We start from the raw sequence: 16,645 nt of genomic DNA on the forward strand, positions 1-16,645 counted from the left end.
CTGCAAAACACTGAAGATAGAATTACAAAATTTGCTCGACTGTTTCTCCAAGGAGTATCTGCACGTGGTTGCATTGTTGTCAGTGGCTTCCGTCATCGCAGTGTGAAAGCACATTGTGTGAATGATTTGCACTGTATCTCATTATTCCTGCAAGTTTTTATCTATATTGCTTATTTGGGATCTTGCATTTTTGCATTCTGTAAGATTCTATGGTATTTGGGTTTTCTGGGTTTTTTCCACCCCATTCTTTAGCTGTCCATAATCTACATATAGCGCAGCATTAGCACTGCTTGTCCCAGCAGAAAAATATCTGTCAATTGAAAACATGTATTGTTTGTGCTGCCTTTTGCTTCTCCTTTACAGTGTAAGCATCAAGCATGTACATGTACACAGACTACAGGCTTATATGCCCTGCACACAGATAAATACAGACACACATTCCCACACAGATGTGCACTTGCAAAATTATTGGTATCACCTACTTCCAAGTAGCTGGTGTAGCAAAATCAAGCAGTGATAAGTGTTTTCTATGGATAATAATATGTATCTACAAACAGGCTCCCTTCTGCCCCCTTGTTTCACAGAATACTGTGCTCAACTTCCCTTTCCTGGATGTTGCACTGTGCTGATCACTGCCCTGCCTCTGCAAATCCTATTTGAAAATCTCATTTGCAGCATAACTGACAACAAAGGCATTACACGGTGTATGCCCTGCATTTTCTGCAGACTATTCCTTGCCTTTGTAAGTTATTTCTAACTTCTAATGAAAATACTGTGTGATCAGTTGATGATCTTTTTTATTTATTAATAGTCTGTAAAATTAAGTGTGTCTAATCAAAGAATGGGTCCTTTTTTAAAAGTGCAAGGTGGAATGCATTAGATCAGTGGCACAAAAAGCAGATGTTCTTTACTGCAGTAGGCCTTTCTTTAGGTACTCTAGGAAATCAGGGACTTAAAAATTAAATTGATGAGGATTTTGAGGTGCAATCAGTCCCAGCCACTGCAAGACACAGAAATCCTCTTGAGATATATATTTTCTCTGCATTTATTTCCAAACTGTAATTCTGTTCCACGATTAAAACAAAAAAAACAGAAAAATTATTTGATATTTCAGTCTCTCAGGGCAGCTTCTGAATAATTATATGCAAAGTGATCTATTAGGTATTTATTGAAAATAGTATTGCAAAGCACAAATCCGCATTTTTTTTTTTCAGGAAGGTCATTTTTTAAAAACATCCTTTGTAGCTGCTTCTCTGACGTCCAGGGGTTTTTGCAATCCACACAGCACAGATTTTTTTGATTATGTAGATTTTTTTTTTTCCTCCTCTATTGCAGTTTCATATGCAAAGCATGCATCAGCCACATCCATGCTATCTCCTAAAGCAGTCATTCTGAAACCCAATCTGGGGACAGTGCAGACTAAATAAAATTTCATTTTGATTTGGCCTCCCGCTGAGAATGGGACTGCTTTGTTTCAGCCGACAGAACCAGCAAGCCAGAAAGGTATGTCCTGTTTTGCATGGCTGATGGTGTGACTTGAGGATCACAATCAGGCCGTTCATGCTCTCAGGGCTCGGCATCTCATCCACATCCTGTACCGTCTTTCTCTTTTCCTTGCCATTTGCTTTCCTTCTGTGCCGCCTGCCGTCTACCTGCAGGGCAAAGCTATGGCAGACCCTCACACTATTGTTTACTTTGGCATATGTTTAATAGCTGCATGGCTGTTTCAGGGTAGGGTTTGTCTATTCCCCCCCCACCCCTTCCCTCCCGCCCCCTTCCCCCTTCGCCTTTGTTTTTTCCCTTCCCTATCCACATTCACTTTCCTTATTTTCTAGGTGTTGAATACACAAATACTGACTTAACAGAAAATTATGTAAGTACCGCTTGCAATGCTTCAGAGATTTTACTAGGAGATCTGTAATGCAGAATTTTATTGTGAATCTGAGGAAATATTTAACAGCTTTGAAGGACTTCAGTTTTCATAGCCCTTTAGAGATGTTTAGGCAGAAAAGCAGCCACACGTTACAGTTAGTAGGAAAAAAATAAAAACACTCTAAGGAAGGGGTCTCGCTGCTTTGCCATCCTCACATGCCTTGCAGTTACAGCTGCAGCGTTTGGCATGGGGAATATCTGTAAATATTTCTTTATTTAAATATTAGTATTTCTCTTACAGCCAGTTTGCATTACTGTAAGAGAGAATGTACAGCACTTTCCTTGCTGCTGCTACCCCATCATACAGAGGTGGTGCTGGCATTGGGGGATGACCTCTGTTTTAGCCTCTGGACCATCTTTTAGACAGGGCACCAGGACCTCTGAAAGACTCCTTATGATACAAACTTACTCCTCAAAAGTGTATTTCTCTGATAAAGCTGTGCTATCCCCTGTCTGTGGTTGTTTTGTTGGGTTTTTTTTTGCGGGGAGGAGGGGGAAGTTTTTAATGTGAAATAAAATTAGCATAAAATTTACCTCAAACTAAGGGCAGATTTTAGTTTTGCTTACAGTTTATTTTAATATGGATAATGTCCTGTTTTCTTAGTAAGGTAGACTAGAATTATAACTCCAAAGAAAAATTCAATTCTTAACAAAAAAAAATTTAAAAACTAGCAGATTTTATAGAGTACTGACATAGTGCAAATTTATATATTCATGGTGATTTACAAACACAAAATTATGATTTTTGTGTGCAACATGACTTTGTGCTGGGTGATATTAGTAACAGCAAGTTTTTCAGCAAAGTCTTATGGAATGTAGATGGTAAATTACAACACTCTCTGCACAGCTTAGCAAGTTTTGTTCCCAGCTTTTATATGTTACTTCAACTCCACATCTTTCATCAGTTTCTGAATCTCCAAAATGACCAGGGATGCAGCCCCTTGGCAAAACCACACATATCCTTGCATGGCAGAGTTTTGTGACTTGAGAATTCTCTTTATTCCTAGCTTGGTTAATTAAAAAATTAAAAATAAATAAATAAATAAATACATATATGAGTTGGGGAATGAAAGCAGATCCAACCAAAGTTTGGGGAAAAAGAGGTAAAAATAAGATGACTCATTGGCCTCCAAGTAAGGGAGGGTATGCCAAATTTGAGTTTCAGCTACAGACATTCACCTTGATATACCACAACAGGATTTCCTGTACCTGACAGGATCCAGCCCAGCATGTTTTGTTATTCAGAGATATTTACAAAGTCAAATGGAGTTTCGGAAAAACTTTAAGAAGCTATCTGTAGTGATGTCACATTTTCTTTTAAAAATTAGGGGCTGTTGAGAAACTAAAAAGCAGCTAAATTTACAAGAAACAGGAGCTACAGCTTTTTAAAAGGATACAGTGGGGAAAATGATCAGTTCTGTGGGGTTTCATTCAGTATCTCCAATCCTCCTGCTTCACCCCTCAGGTATGATTGGGAAGTTTTCCAAGTTGCCACTTCTGCATTTTAATCAGAATTTCCAACTAATAATTTCATTTTAACAAATAAATTCAAGTTTTAAGAGAAGCTAAAATCAGTATTTTATTACAGAATATCCCGGTTTATTTTTGTCAGAACTCACAGTCCTGGCAAGATTTTTGTTCCACAGAGTATAGCTGAACTGAAATTAAAAATAGATTAAATAAATGCTACACGTGCATGAGTTGCAAACATATGACATTTTGATGTTAAATACTCAAGGAAATTAACAGAAGTATTATGTATTAATTCGTGAGGATGTACTACTTTTTAAATGAGTGATATTCATTATGGTAAAGTAAAATAATCTTAACTCCAGAATGTGCTTACTGTTCTGAATAGCTTTTTTATTAATTTTCTAACTGTTGTATTTAACCAGGAATTAATGCAAACCTTATTCTGGTACTCTTTGGAAATCAGAATGTCTTTTTTAGATTGGTTTATTAGAGCTGTATCTTGCAGTCATATCCTGGATAAGTAAAAGAGGTGTGTGGGTTTTGGAAGCGAGTTTTGCATTTATCAATTCCACAGAAAGAAAACTGTAAAAATATCCACCCAAAGTCCAGAAACAAAGACTTCATTCTTTGACAGACATATAAGGTTGCTGTCAGTGGACTTCTTAGAGCTCTTTCTTATATAATCTAACTATAATTCACTATTAATTGAAAAAAAATAACCAAAAAAAAAAGGCAAAAAAACCCCTAAAAACGCCCAACAAACCAAAACTAATAAACCAAACCAATCCAAAAACCAAGTATTTGGGCATGTAATAGATTTACCTTTGTGTATCTTTTTTTTTTGATGCAAAGGACTTAGGAATTCTAAGTTCTTTCATTTTTCTCTGACTTTTTTTGTTTTACCTGAATGAGGTGACATGGCTGAGATAAGTCATAAGCATGACCAGATGCCTTTGGAGAAAACAGATCATCTCAAACAGAGAATATATAACAAATAGGAAATTTGACAATCACACTCAAGACACCAGTGTTTACTTGTTATAATGCATATATATATATATATATGTAAATTGGCCCCATGATGCTACATATATATATGTAGATGTATATATATATGTATACATGTGTAAATATCTTTGTACAAATGCAGAGGATGAGAGAGAGAGGGATGGAGGACACTGTCACCAAAAAGTTCCTGGGCCCCATCAATGCCACATGGGCGAGTATTGTTACTGTGACAAAATCCTGCATGACCTGTGCATTTGCTGATCTCCAGACTATCTGAATTTCCCAGAAACTTCACAGCTGATTGTCTCATGAAATTCTTCTGGGACAAATTCATGGTTGTCTGATGTTAGCATCTGCTTAAAAACTTGCTGAGGTCAATGTGATCCCACACATGAAAATCTGACTGCAAGATCAGGGCCTAAAGTTTTGGTAGTAGCCCTTTGGCCAAGCCAAAACTAACTAACAAACTTGGGGAAAAAGGTGGCAGAATTCTGTGATAGCGTTGGACTTGGAACCTGCCAGCAGAATTAATAGGCAACTCATTCTCATTGAACTCAAACTCCTCGTACTGATGTTCTTGCTTTATACACCTGATTTGACCAACACCAATAAAAAAGGTCTAAAAAACCAGGAGAAGATACTATAAAATTGCATATCAAAGGGCAATTGACTAGCAGCAGATACTATAAAATTATATATCAAAGGAAAGCAGTAATATCCTGTCAGCAAGTATGAGCATAGGAATCCATTGTGTTCACAGTCCTATAGGGTTAAGGAGCAGAATTGCTTTACTCTGGGATATTTTTATTCAATCTCCTTAGATACAAGAAAAGCAAAACTCAAAGTTAGATTTATTTTTTTTTAAAGAGAAAAGTTAATCATAGGCTTACTGATGAAGTTCACTGAAGTAACAGAATGTTAAAAAAATTAATGCCATTGCTTAACCCTTCATTTGATAATGTTTCAGGCTTACAGAAAGTTGCATTTCTTGCTCACAAAAAAAGCAAAGCAGGGGCTTTCTTAGCTTTAAGGATGTATTCTCTACTATAAGAAGGTATTCTTCCTATAATTATTGTTTTAAATAAAAATTTAATAAAACAATCTAAGTAGCTGATCAAATGTCTGAGTGTAAACTGAAAATAAGCTTTGGACCAAAGCTAAAAAAACAGAGACAACAAGCTGGCATTAACTTTGTCTAGGAGTAGAGGCAGAATGAAAGCTTAGCCCAGGAGCTACTGAGAAATTTAATATTTCCTGAGTGGGGAGAGAAGGAAGTTTGGAAACTGTAGGAAAAAATGGACCAGAAAATCATGTTATTTGTAACCTATACACACCACTGGGATTTCCACTACTGGGATGACCTTCTCAGAAAAAAGCTACACCTAGGTAAACTGCTTCTAAGAAGTACATTCTGACAGATATTCCAAGAACAGAAGTCCTGGAAACGCGCATCTTGAAAGATTTTCTGAACAAAAATGCATAATGGCCTCCCATGTAACTGGGAATATAAATGTGTCAAAATGCTACTGATTATATTAAAAATAATATAGAAAATGTGTATTAGTCAACTGTTTATCAGCCTTTTCTTATTAAATGTTGAAAGAATATTTTTGTCTCCAAAATAAGGGTTAGATGGAAGAAATTACTGGTGAATGTCTAATGCATGTTATATAGACCAGAAATGGATTGCAGATTAATAGAAGCATCTTCTCCTTCATTAAATGTTCTTTACCCGATGGGGGTGGAGAAGGTTGGGTTATAGCAGCATTATGTCCTCACAATAAAAATACATTTAATCTCCTAGTGTCTACTGCAATTGGTAATTCATTGTATATAATTTTCTTTATTTTTGAAACCCTTTCCATCTACCAGCTGTCTGACAAAAACAAGCATGAAACATTCTGAAAATAAACTTTTGAGATTATTTGCATTCAATGGGAAAATTCCACTACTAAAAGAGCATTCATTAAATTTTTCTAGTGATGGACAAATCTCAGAAGATTCAGACTATTGTTTCAAACTTGTATAACAATATCAATGTTTGTCTACAGTGTTTCAAAAGACTGTCTCTGTCCTCATTTTATCTAGGAACCTCCAAATAATCAGAATTTTAGTTCATTAATGATGTCTAGTTTTACTTCTGTCCCCTCCTGAGGTTCCTTTACTTTATCAAGCAGAGTAATATTTCCTTATGGGTGACAGACTGCATTTCAGAGGAAATTCATTCCTTTTCCAATATATGTTTCTTTCAGAAGTAACCCACAAAATCTTGATGCAGAGGGCAGCTACAGGAGGTACTAAAAAACATTTTCTTCCATAGGTTTCATTGGTTGGTTGGTTGGTTGGTTGTTTTTTTTTTCTTCTCTCTCCCCTGAATAAAAATTTGCCTAGGTATGTGTAGTGTTCTTTCTTCTGTGTAGGTGATAAAAGGTGATTTTTTCACCTTGAAATGGGAACAAGAAAGGAAAAGCCACAGGAATATTTACAGTATTCTTACAATCTCTCCTTTTTTCAAATGGGAAATCCAAAATAAACCAACCATCACAATAAAACAAAACAAAAAATATAACCTAAGACCTCCTCTATAGGATATGGCTAAACAGGATCTAACATGATCTCAATTCTTTTGGACATACTGTAAATTATAAACAGTTTATCATCTAATAGAACTGAAAACTTGAAGCTATTTCTAGTGGGCTTGTGGGGAGAGAAGGGATCTGAGTTTTTGTGTTTCTTCTCTCTCTCTCTCTCTCTCTTTTTATTAAGACATTCCGTTAAGGTCCAAATTTGAACTTTAGGGAGGTAAGACAAAAAGACTAAAAGCTGTTTTAGTAGGATCAGCTAAAATGACAAAATAGATCTGGGTGTTAGCAGGTTAACAATGATAACTCACCTTAACGTCCTTAAAAATAGAAGTGAAAGAAGCACATCAGTAGTGAAGAGCAAGGGGTCCAGAACAAAATTCTAAAGATCCCCATAATTAACTGGCAGAGGGTCATATGAACACTTATTAAAATGCAACAAAGCACAACGGGGTGTCTCAAAGATGGAGTTTCAATCTCAGCTGTGAATTTCTTGGTTTTCTCAGTTCTAGCCAGGTCTGCCATGTTATTTTAATAAGTACTTTTCTCTACATAATACCTTTGAGAATTTGGGGAGAATATTTATATTAAAGGGTTAGAGGGCAGTTTATAGACAATTCAGGGGACAAGCCTCCTTAGAAAGTATAGGAAGAATGATATTATGGTGATATTTTAAGATGCATCTGTATCTGATATTGGAATGCTGTGAGATTAGTGCATCAATTTACCTTCCAGTTTCAAAGGCAACAGTAAGTCTTCAGTAAGAAATAGTGTTTCCCAGGGCAATATCCCTACCTTACTCTAATGCTGCTAAATACTATACATCATCAAATCCTCCTTTTACAACATGAATACAATACTCTTTAGCTGCCCCTGTCAAATAATTGCAATGAGGAAAAATATAAGCCCAGGCAGTAAATGCAGATCAGCCATCTTGAAAAAAGGATTTTATGGTTTTCTTGGACATAAATATTGCTTTTTAGCACAAACCACACCTGTGTTTTAAACCATAAAGTCCATCTAATTTCACTGACTTTAACACCATTCTAATTTGGCTGATCTCTTTTGGTTTTGGATTAAAAAGTGTTCCTGGAATTGATTAAAGATAACTGAAGTCAGAGAGAATTGTGGGAACCTCTGAGACACAGGAGATCTGAAGGGGACGGGACAAAGGTAGGGCAGGAGGAGGATGAATACTCCCTCACTTTTAAGAGCAGAGGGAAAATTACACTTCATTTCCTAACACTCAGACATGTTGTATGCTATATATTTGATATATTGGCTATTGAAAGTTTTTGGAATAGAGTATATCTCAGAGTACCTTCTTACATCATGATTTACAGATGTTTTCTCATATCATAATATGTTGGCAAAACCAGAGAATATTATGAGTAGCTGATCTGGCTGAAGTCCTCAAATTCACTGTTTCATGGCAGTGTAAGTTTCTTAGACCAGCAGGCTTTTCTTTATCCCAGGAGTATTTTGAAGTGCAGTACTGTTTATCTGCTCATATGTAGGAGGAGTTTTTTGGTTTTGTTTTTTTTTTCTTTTTTTTTTCTCTTTTTTTTTTTAGTAAGTAAGATTATGGCATCTTGGATTTTAATTCCTTCATATATTATTTTAAGTTTTCTTTACATATGTGAATACCCCCACACACATATTTACCACTTGGAGGACAAGTTGGATGAAGCAGAAGTGTAATATCACACCCCCGCTCTCCCGAATGAAGGACTGGCCGTCAGCGGATACCCAAAGTGCTATTTACTCTCTGGAACACAAAGAGAAAAATGCTCTAGAGGCAACTGTCAATAATCTGGCCTCAGATCCTCATTGCTGGGTGACTCCTAGTTCTCTTGCAGTCACAACTCACAGTATTGTGGTACACTGACAAGCAGGATCGTAATCTTCCAAAAGCCTGCCTTCCCTACCCATTATGTTAAAAGGCATTCAAGTAAACTCTGCCCCCAAATGTACAACCACAGCCCATGATGAATGTGGTGTGCAGCTTTCTAGTGGGAAAATCAGGGGTTGTAGGTTGTTTAAGATGGACTGGTTTTTGCTTCAGTGCAGGAAGTGAACTAGGAGAATAGGAGGAAATGAGAGAAACAGTCATGAGAATGGCCCAAAGCAAAGCAGAGACAAAAAGCCTTGGGAGATAGAATTGATTATGTGTGTTAAAATAAAAGAAATCTAGTGAAGGGAAACTTTTCACTCCAGCTTCTCATATGATTAAGGGGACAGAATTTTGTGCAATCTTTCTACCAGGTTTGCATCAAAGGTTATATTGCACTTGTTTTGGCCAGTCCTCAAAAGCTGCCAGTTTACAGGAACATGAGTATTTGGGAATCCACTTGAACCAGAGATTCACAAACACCTCTTTGAAATTCACTACTCCTCACTTGGGTATTTTCTGATCAAAAGAGAGATTTTCTCCTCACCCGTCTTCTTCTGTCTGTGAATCCTTCTCATCTTTGCTTCAGGTTATCTAAGAAGGGTGCAATTAAAGAAGCAAGAGGAAAGAGACAAGTCCTTGTGCAGTTCTGCTAAGAAGCACAAGAACCACAGATGTGGTTACAGCATAGGCCTCATGAAACCGATATTCATTACTTCATGTGGATGGAGTGGATCTCATCCAGTTTGCTGAGGAATCTGAGTCAGTTTGCTCTCAGAGTTTCCAGAAGCACATTAGAAACCAAGATGCCCCTATCATGGAGTGGTTCCTGAAATTAGTATTGTAATAAATGCACCTTCCTGACTCAAGATTCTGGAAAGTCTGTCAGTTTTGTTTGCAACCCTAGAATAGGACAATCTTACCTAATTTCCTTGAGTAGAGATGCAGATTTCCTCCAATATCTTCACAGTTTCCCCTGACTCTCTGGTTGTTTTCTACCTTCAGCTGAGACAACAGAATAGCCCTTACACTACTTTCATCAAAACCTCATTCTCTCCTAATCCTCTGCTGGCCCTCACCAGTATCTCAGCTCTAGATATACTTATACATGTTGGTTTTCATTGATCCCAACCTACTTTTTTCCCCTAGGTTTTCTCTCCACAGTGCCCAAAGCTGCCTTAGATAGTCATGTTCTGTCAAAAGTCATTATGCATTTAAAAAATTTGAATCCATAGCCTGGCAAAAGGACTGATATGTTTTCCTGTTCTAAGCAAAACCGGACACGAATAATTTGCTCAGTATTTTGAGCCATTCACAATTCATAAAGATAGAGCAATGAGCTACCATGCAGAAATCCTGTAAAAACATCCACTCACTAAGCACAGGCTATCTGTATAGCACCATGATCTATAGATCCAAACTTGTTACACCAGACATGCACCACATACCCTCACAGCCATGGTGGCTTGATTTCTTTGATCTCCCAGGCAAACCACAATTTTCCTGTGAGGAATAGGTAAATCTTAGTTGAAGCCCATCCTCTAGCCCAGGCTTATTCATAGAAAGAGAGAAACTATAACACATGAGTGATGCCATGTGGCAGGTGCAGGGCATTAAAGATAAGTGGAAGTCTTGACTGAGTACAAGTCTCCCATAAGGCATGCTTTCCCTGCAAAATTCCTTTCTCTTGGCCATTTTCCATCCCCATAACCTCTGCTTCAGTCTGCAGGAGAATTCAAAGCACTGTTTGTCTTTCAAGCCAGAGAGAAGACCTCAGTGCAAACTCTCAATAACTGGTCTGTCATAGCACAGAACCCCTCCTCTGAGATTTCAGGTTCCTTCCTGTCCTCCTGGAGCACAAATTCACCAGCATTCCATCTATTCAGTCTACACAGAGCTACTTCCTAGCAGATGCTTGTAAGTAGAAAGAGAACAATCCTGGGAAAGTCATCCAGCGATCTTGGCTACTTCACAGAAAGAAATTTCCAGGGAGAATTAATTTCCTGGTCCTTTTCCTGTCAGTCAAGCAGGATTCCCTCAGCAATAGGATATCACCTCCCCACACTGAAATGAGGGTGCATATTTTTGGAAGGTCCATTAGACTTGCTTTTCATTAATGGCTTTTCATTAGTGGCTGGTCTCTAGCTCTCACACAAACAAACCATTTCTCACTACCTGTACATATTATACAGCACAACTTAGGAAACAGGACTCTCTTCATCAGTTAGTCCCTGTTAATAGCAGGACCTTGGATGTACCCGAAAGATATCTAAGATATCTGCATGAGTTGTCCTTGAAATCACCCAGCGGTGGAGATCCCACAGTCTCCTCAGGTGAGGTGAGTGTTCTTCCCTAGTGCTTAACTTTCCTTACAATTACAATTTTTTTTTCCTAATGTTTAACCCAAATCCCTCTTGCTATGACTCAATGCTAGTATTTCTTGTCCTATCCACATTGGGCTTGTCATACAGATTATTCACTTTCTCTTACATATTTCTCTGCTGCTATCATTTCTTTCCCATTCTTCTTTACTTTTAGATAGAATAACTACAATGCTCTCACTCTACATTCAGAGGTGTTGCTTTCTGGTCATTCTCATTCTCTTCTGATGTCTGGTCTCCAAATAGTTCGCATCTGTTTTTAAGGACAGTAGTCAAAAATAGACAGTACATCACTGGAAATGTCATTGGTTTACAAGAAGAACTCAGATCATGGTTATGTTCTTTCTTCCCTGAGAAAAAGGTCTTTTATTTGGTTTAATTCACAATGCATCTGCTCTTCTGGCTGTAAAGGGTTGCTACCTAGTAGCAGTTGGATCTTTAAGACACTGTTTAGGCAGTAAATGAATGGATTTTTAACATTTTTAGCATTTTAAATGCTCTCCAAGCAGTTCTTGCAAGATTTTGTAATTATTAACATTTGCAATACAAGTGTAAGGAAGAGAAATATTATTGTTGCCATTTTTGCAATGAAGAGGTTGCAGGTCTTAAAAATGTGCTTTGCAAAGGTATATTTCTTCCTGTGCCTTGTGAAAAGAAAAAGCATTGCTGGATTCTTCTGTACAGGATTCTGCAATGCATTTGAATTCTTCTTCCACAAAACATGATTATTCAATGAGTGTGTTCATAGTGCAGATTTTCAAGCCAAGTCTCTCTTCTCAAGGGCTCTCAAAGGTGCTTAACTGTAAGCTCATATGATTAATATTTTGTTCATTTCTGCATTTTTCATTTAAGTACCTAAGTTTTGGTCTTTCATGCGCTCCAGAGCACTTTGCCAAATTCTTTTATCCCTCTTGGGACAGTTAGTCAAGGAGAAAGACAGGATGGCAGCTGGAGAAGATAGGACCACTAAAGAACCTGAGGGAGAGGCTTCAACACTCAGCAGAGATAAGTAGAAGCATCCATCTTTAGGTCCTACCAGATTCAGAACATGGATTTTTTTCCAAGTTTTATTAGTTTACAGTATCACTCTGATGTCAGCAAACACCTGGAACCCACTTCTGTTTTACTTCCCTCTTGTGGCAGATCCACCAAAAAAAGTTGGTAATCTGCTGGTGCTACTAGGTTTTCAACAGCTCAAATGAGAGGTCTTCATTCTGCAGCAGAGGTTTCCAGCTTCAAAAGGACATGTACCAATAAGAATGATTCTGTCTGACCTCATTCATGCCATGACTAATTTCTTTTTCCTTTTCTTTTTAATCTTAATTTATGTGTTCAGTGCATTATGTGAACAGATATGCATTGTAAAATGTGCTGTGACATCAATTTCCAGCACTGCTAGTTTTTGCACATGGTGCAATCTGGTGCTTTAGTGGCATGTTCTCATGTGACATAAATTGAAATCACAGTGGGTCATAATGCAGCACAACAGGTGCATCAGAATGTTTTAAATGGTTTCTATTTTTTTTAATCAAGTCAGAATCAAGAACAATGGCAGCCATTAAATTAGTTCTGCGTAGCAGCTGGAAAGAGAGGATCAAGGAGAGGATGCTTTTTGCTATTTGCAGTGGGGGTACAAATGCAGTTGTGCAGTGTAAATCACATATTTTTTTTCTTTCATGTGCTGTGATAAAAGTAGTTTTCTTACCAGTATAGCATGTTTCATTAATACAATGTTTAAATAATTAAATACATCAACTCTGGAGGCGATGGCTAAGATAAAAGTTTGTAGGCAATCCATTATTGTGATCAGACACTGCTTCTTAAAACCCATGGAGATACAATTTAGTAATTTAACTTCTGAAGTCAGTTGTTTAATAAACTATTACATTTTAATATGGTTTTGTTCTTGTCAAAGGGAATGATTCATTTCCCCTCTGTCAATTGTTCCGGCTGAAGTTATTAGTGGTTCCAGGGTTGAGGGGGTGCTGGGTTCTTGTTTGAATATCACTACTGTGCTGCTCCCTTTCTCTAGACTTTACCACTGGAACATTATATGAGTGATCTTTAGTGGTTATAATGATTTTGTAGGCAAAGCAACTGAGATAATTTCTGTCTTCAATATTAATATATTTCATTAAGTTTAATTCTGTTGTCAGAGAGTAAGATACTGGTTAAAGGGAAAATATAATTAGTTGTACTAGGATTAAATGTATATTAGTATAGTGTAATAATGGGTGTCCCAGAAAGAAACCTGGCAAAACAATTAAATGAGGGAATATAGACATAGATAAACTAAACAATACCTCTGCTGCTGAGCTCTTCATAGTTTTAACAATCATTGTTTGCTCCAGTTTCAGTATGATCCTCTCATTCATTTTCCTTTATTAAAAAACAAAAAACTTTTGTAAGAAATGTATTCCTAAAAAAAATGAAGGCTGTGTTTCTGTTTATTTGTCTCTCCTTTTCTATGAAGATTTTACTTATGTAATTTTGGGGTGTAGGTTTAGTATTGTCTGCTGGACTCCTTCTGCAAGTTACTGGCAATGGATAAAACAGTGTTAGAGGCAGAGCTGGTAATCAGTCAGATCAATTTCCATATGCCCATCCATTACTGATAGCAATCAAGGGTAGTGAACATTTCCATACTACTTGTGCACAGAGCAGCCCAGGGAGCAAAGAGCAGGACAGCAGGAGCTGCTGTGCCCTGTGCTGATCACTGGGACTCACCTGCTGTGGAGACTGTCCTAGTGCAGGGTGACAGGTCTGTGAAGATAGGGGCAAGGCCCTCTCAGTGAGCGTTTGCTTATCACTAGGCTTGGTGACATGTGGGATTATTTGTGGCCAAGCACACACCAGGGTCCCCACCGCCTCTCCAGCTGAGATGGAAATTGGCATTATTTGAAATTCAAGGAGTTTTTACTGTACACAGGAATAATCCAAATGTGGAACGGGATTTGTTATTAACTGTAAATCCCCTTTCCCTTAGGAAAACCAGAGTAAATGCAGGAAATAAGCTCCCATTTATATACCATAGAGACAATGCTTCATTGTCACTTATATTTTAAAGTCACAAGTGAAAAGTAAATGGAAAGTGGGAGCAAATATCAAGGTGTCAGTGGCATTGATCTTTCCACAGTGCAGTCAATAGAAATTTTGTAGCTTACTTGCGACCAATAAGAGACAGCTTCCATAGAGAGGATATTTGATGGTTTAGTCTTTAGAACATGTGTTAGTCTGTACCCAAGTCAAAAAAGAGGGGGAAAGATTTCATTCCTTTTTTTACTATTAGCTTAAAAATTTCATATTTATTTACTCTTTGCATTGCAGTATTTTAATAAACTTTTAAATATTTCTTCAAACACAGAGGTAGGAACCTATGTTAAAAGGATTCCACGTGTGTTCCCAGAATGCCTGAAGGTTATTGTTAGGTACTTATGAGGCAAGCAATTTTAAAAAGGTGCTATAAACAGGATACTACAGAAATTTTGCTCAGTCCAGCTTAACTCTGTTATCAGCAAGTTTTCCCTCATCTGGGAGCATTCCCAAAAACATTATTATTCTCCCACAGATATATGCAAACTCTCAGGCAAATAATAACTTTCTTTCCTTGCATTTATTTCTTCTTTTTAAATTTTATTTGGGATCGCGTAAGTCATAGCCTGCCTGGGGTCTCACATGGCAAAAGCCTTTCTGGTTCTCTCTATATCCTGACACAGAATTGTTTGCAGATATAGTGTATGTTTTCAAACTCACATTCTGGTCTCTAAAAGTGGTTCACAGCATTCCCATTCCACTTTTCTGTTGTTTGTGCTCCAATTTCCCTTTTCTTTTACAGTCCAATAATTTCAACCTTACAGGAGACAGAACACACTTGTTGTACAATTTTGTCTCCAGGCAAAGGGGCATCTTTTCTGTAAGAATCTGCACGAGTTACTGAACACACCCCTTCCCACAGTGATAATATTTTTTTCTGTTTTTTGGACACTATCTCAAACTCTCTAACCCAGATAAATGTTTTCTTCCAACACCTAAATTACATGCACTCTGCTCGTACTGAGTGAATCACACTGAGAATTTGTGTCCTAGGAATATTTGTCAATATCATTGTTATCTTGTTTGGTGTGGTTTTATCCTACTTCTTGTTCCTGTGACTCTGCAGAACTGTGGGTATAAAACCTGTGGCATGCTGCAAAGATTACAAACCTATATTTATTTTAATATTATTATCTCCATTAGCATTTACTTTCTTGGGAGGCCCTATGAGTTCTAAAAAAATGTTTTCTGCATAAGAGAATGTAGGTGCAGGGAAAACCTAGTTTGTTATCAGTATACTAGTTAGTGTGAGCATCTGCCTAATTACATCTCCCTTTTTTCCAAACTAACTTCAGATATATACATGTAAATTTTATCAAACTCCTAGAGCATGCATTAGTAAGACTAGAGGTGTTTAGTGTGTATACAACAGCAAAAGCTTCCTTGTTTTGCACAAAGTGGAGGCATAAGAAGCAGTGGTGCTCTTGATATCTATGCATGATGGTATGCTAGCCAGTGGCATAATAGAGGCATCAGATAAAATAATAATACTCAAATGATGTTTGCAAAGTTGAGCTCGTAAATGTCAAAGGTGATTTGAAGTGGACAAGAGTGAGTCTTAACAAATCAAGTAGCGGCTGCTGGCAATTGTTTCTTTTCTCCGTTCTTATTGAAACTAATATTGGACAAATTGAAAGAGTGATTGCCTTAGAGCCTTTGCAATGTCTTCACCAATCTGTTGCCCATTTCCATAAAAAATGGGAGTGAAAATGGCAGCTGACTTCTTTTGACCTCTCTCAATTTCACAGGAGCTCCTGTCGGAGGCCTGAAAAAGCAGGTTTTCAAGTAGGCCATTATCTTTCATAGGAAGTTAGTTGGCAGAGAAATTGAAAAATATCAGTCAAATAATCTATTTAAGCTTGGCCTTTCTGTATGCACTATGATGTGAATGGAAGCAAGCCGGCAACAGAAAAAAAAAAAGATAAAAAGAAGGAAAAAGCCCCTAACCTCCCCCCCCAAAAAAACACAACAAAAACCAAACAACAATAAATAAACAAACAAACAGAAAATCAAAACCTCAACCTGAAAGTGGATGAACGAGATGAGTTAGTCCCTTTACCAGGGTATTTTGGTTTTGTTTTGTCAAATTCTTTTTCTGCCCCTCTGTCCTCATTATTTGATTGTCAGCATCATAGCAAGATGCTACTTGGAGTCCCCAAATCCTAGTCCTCTTTATCTTCCTGACTGATTGGTTTCTACTCTAATAGAATCATGGAACATGGCTCTTTTGTTCCACTTGGCTTGTAATTCATTGTCTTTCCATCAAGTATCTTTCCCTAGGTTCA

General features: G+C 37.4%; 1 long non-coding RNA gene across 3 annotated transcripts in view; it reads left to right on the plus strand.

The window, feature by feature from the left end:
- The first annotated feature begins 1,362 nt into the window (after window positions 1–1,362).
- LOC136553605 (uncharacterized) overlaps window positions 1,363–16,645 on the plus strand; it is a 57,271-nt gene continuing 41,988 nt past the window's right edge. For all 3 annotated transcript variants that reach the window (XR_010783187.1, XR_010783188.1, XR_010783186.1), the window contains exons 1-2: window positions 1,363–1,503; window positions 1,836–1,873. This is a non-coding gene — a long non-coding RNA (uncharacterized lncRNA). The remainder of the gene's footprint in view (window positions 1,504–1,835; window positions 1,874–16,645) is intronic.

This window comes from Molothrus aeneus, chromosome 2, assembly GCF_037042795.1.
Source record: "Molothrus aeneus isolate 106 chromosome 2, BPBGC_Maene_1.0, whole genome shotgun sequence".
NCBI lineage: Eukaryota > Metazoa > Chordata > Aves > Passeriformes > Icteridae > Molothrus > Molothrus aeneus.